Here is a 2,724-nt window from a genome sequence, read left to right as displayed (position 1 = left end):
TCTCTGTCTCTCTCTCTCTGTCTCTGTCTGTCTGTCTGTCTCTCTCTGTCTCTCCCTCATTGGTTTGAGCTGGCCCCAGCACACCCTACCTGTACATGTAATGTATCTCCCTCTCTAGCTGCCTCTTCCTTCCACTGTGGGGGACAGCAGGGGGGCAGGGCAGGCAGGGCAGGCAGGTGGGATGAGAAAGGAAGCACTGTGACAGAGCCGCAGCAGGGTGGTAGTTAAGGTCCCGGGGAAAGGAGCCAGGAAACATGGAAAAATGCTAAAAGGTCCAGAGTCACTGCTTCTTGCCTGAGATGACTGCCAGGCACACTAACCCTGCTCTGTGATATGGGGATGTATCATTCTGCTTTCTTCTTTCATTTCAAAACTCTCTTCTTCATAATACAAATACATGTATACATACATATATAATTTATGTATTTATTACCTTAAACTTTGTAAAGTATTTCCTTACAATAACCCTGTGAAGTGGGTAATACTAAGTATTATTATCCCCCTTTAACAGAAGACAAAACAGGCTCAGAGAGAAATGGCTTGCCTGGTTACAACAGCTCTGCAAGTCTTCTAGGGTGGAGAGCAGGGGGTAATAGTCCTTTTGAAGGGCAATTGTTAAATTTCAATGTTAAATTTAAATTCAATAAATTTTTGTTTATACCTCAGAAGACACCAAATGCTATAAATCAGAACTTTTTGGGAGGGTAGATTGTTCTGTCTTAAGAAAGTGATGGAGGGGCGGCCAGGTAGCACAGCGAGTAAGAGCACTGGCTCCAGTGTCAGAACGACCTGGAGATCGAATCCCAGGCTCAGACACTTAGCACCCACCCAGAAACACCTGGTTGTGTAAACGTGAGCAAGTTACTTAACCCCGATTGCTTAAAAAAAAAAAAGTGATGGAGAAAATGTTAAAAATGTAGATTAAACTGAAAAGTCTGTTATGTGGACATTTTTTGAAAGTCAATTGTTAAACATTTATTCACCCCCATTACAAGGAATAGCAAGGAGACCAGTTTGGTTAGAAAATAGAATGGGTAAAGAAAAATAAGATATCATCAGATTGGAAAGGTTGTGGGATGTAAAAGATTTTAAATGTTCAACAGAGGAAATTCCTTTTTTTCCTAGAGGCAATAGAGAGTAAATGACTTTTTTTCTTTTTGAGTAGGGGAGTAACATGGTCAGACTGGTGCTTTAGAAAGACCAGTTTGGCAGCTGTATGGAAGGTGTATCGAAGAAAGAAGGGCCCAGACACAGCTTAACAAATGAGAAGATTGTTATAGTCCAAGAGAAAGGTGATGAGGGTCTGAATTGAGTGGTGAATATGTGACTTGTGAGAAGGGATTGGTTGTGACAGATTTTATGGAAATAGAATAGAGAAGCCTTAGCAAGTCATTGGACATGGGAAGAGGGCAGAACAGATGAAGAGTCAAAATCTCAAAAGACTGGAAACCTGAATGACTGGAAGGCAATGCTCTTAAAAGGAAATGGGGAAAAATGGAGATTGGTGGATTGAGGGGGAAATGAATTTTGCTTTGGATGTTTTGAGCATGAAATATCTCGGACATCCAAGTGGCTATGTCCTGCAGGCATTAGGCAATGTTGGACTGAAACTCGAGAGTGATGAGGCCTGAATGTGTAGACTTGGGAGTAGTCTTCAAAGAGATGATGATTGAAACCATGGGAGCCGATGAAATCCTGGAGAGAGTAAATGCTGAGAGACAGGAGAAGAGGGCCTAGGACAGAGCTCTGAGAGACACATGGGTGGTGAGCCTGCCTGTAGTACTGGGGAACAAATAAACCCGGGGGTCTGGCTTTTGGTGAGTTGAACATTCTTCAAATACTTGCAGATAGCTCTCCAATTCTCTATGTCTTCTCCTGGCTAAATATCCTTTATTCTTTCAATATCATGACATATTCTCCAGTTCTGCTAACTCTGCCTTATCTTTTTTGGGGTGTGGTGGCAACTGGGACAAGCTCGAGTCTGGAGAAGAATTGAGAAAAAAAACTTCTCCCTCCCTTCTATGTCAAAGGAGAAGATGAATGTGAAAAATTGCAGATATTGTCAAACACAATTTTAGTATTGGTTGCTTTTGCTGAAATGCTTTGTTTCCTCTTCCTTTTCTATTCTTTATAAAGGATGGTTTGTGGGGGAAGGGAAAGGAAAATAATTTATCAAAAATTGAAGGTAATAAAAATAATATATTAATAAAATTATTAGTGATCAGAATTTTCCTTCTAAACATTTTATTTCTATAGTCTGTTTCTATACATGACTTAATTTCCCAATATTACTTTGCACTTTCCTCTTGCCCTCCCAGACCAGACATACCACTTATAGAAAAGAATTTTTAAAAACGGAATCACTCAACAAAATTATCCAACACATTGCACAAGTCTGACATTATATTTAGTGTTGCTTACCCATAGTCCCCTTCCTTTACAAAAAAGGGAGGAAGGTATATTTTCTCAGCTCTTTCCTAGGGCCAACCTGGACCATTTAAACTAAACAGTTCCCAGTTTTTTTTTGGGGGGGGGGAAGGAGGGGTAGAGAGGTCAATTTACGTTACAGTGATTATTGTATATTTTCTTTTCCAGTACTGTGGATTCATTGATTACTGTTGAACCTGTCCAGGACCCAACCTACAAATTTAGGAATATAAGTTCAAATAGGGCAAAAGACCCTAGTGAGAGTGCTACAATTATTTGAACTAGACCTGTGATTAC

The sequence above is a fragment of the Petaurus breviceps genome, unplaced genomic scaffold (genome assembly GCF_028583685.1).
Source record: "Petaurus breviceps papuanus isolate PSGF00001 unplaced genomic scaffold, PetGlider_PUasm1.0 183, whole genome shotgun sequence".
Classification (NCBI taxonomy): Eukaryota; Metazoa; Chordata; class Mammalia; order Diprotodontia; family Petauridae; genus Petaurus; species Petaurus breviceps.
This window is presented reverse-complemented; position numbering follows the sequence as displayed.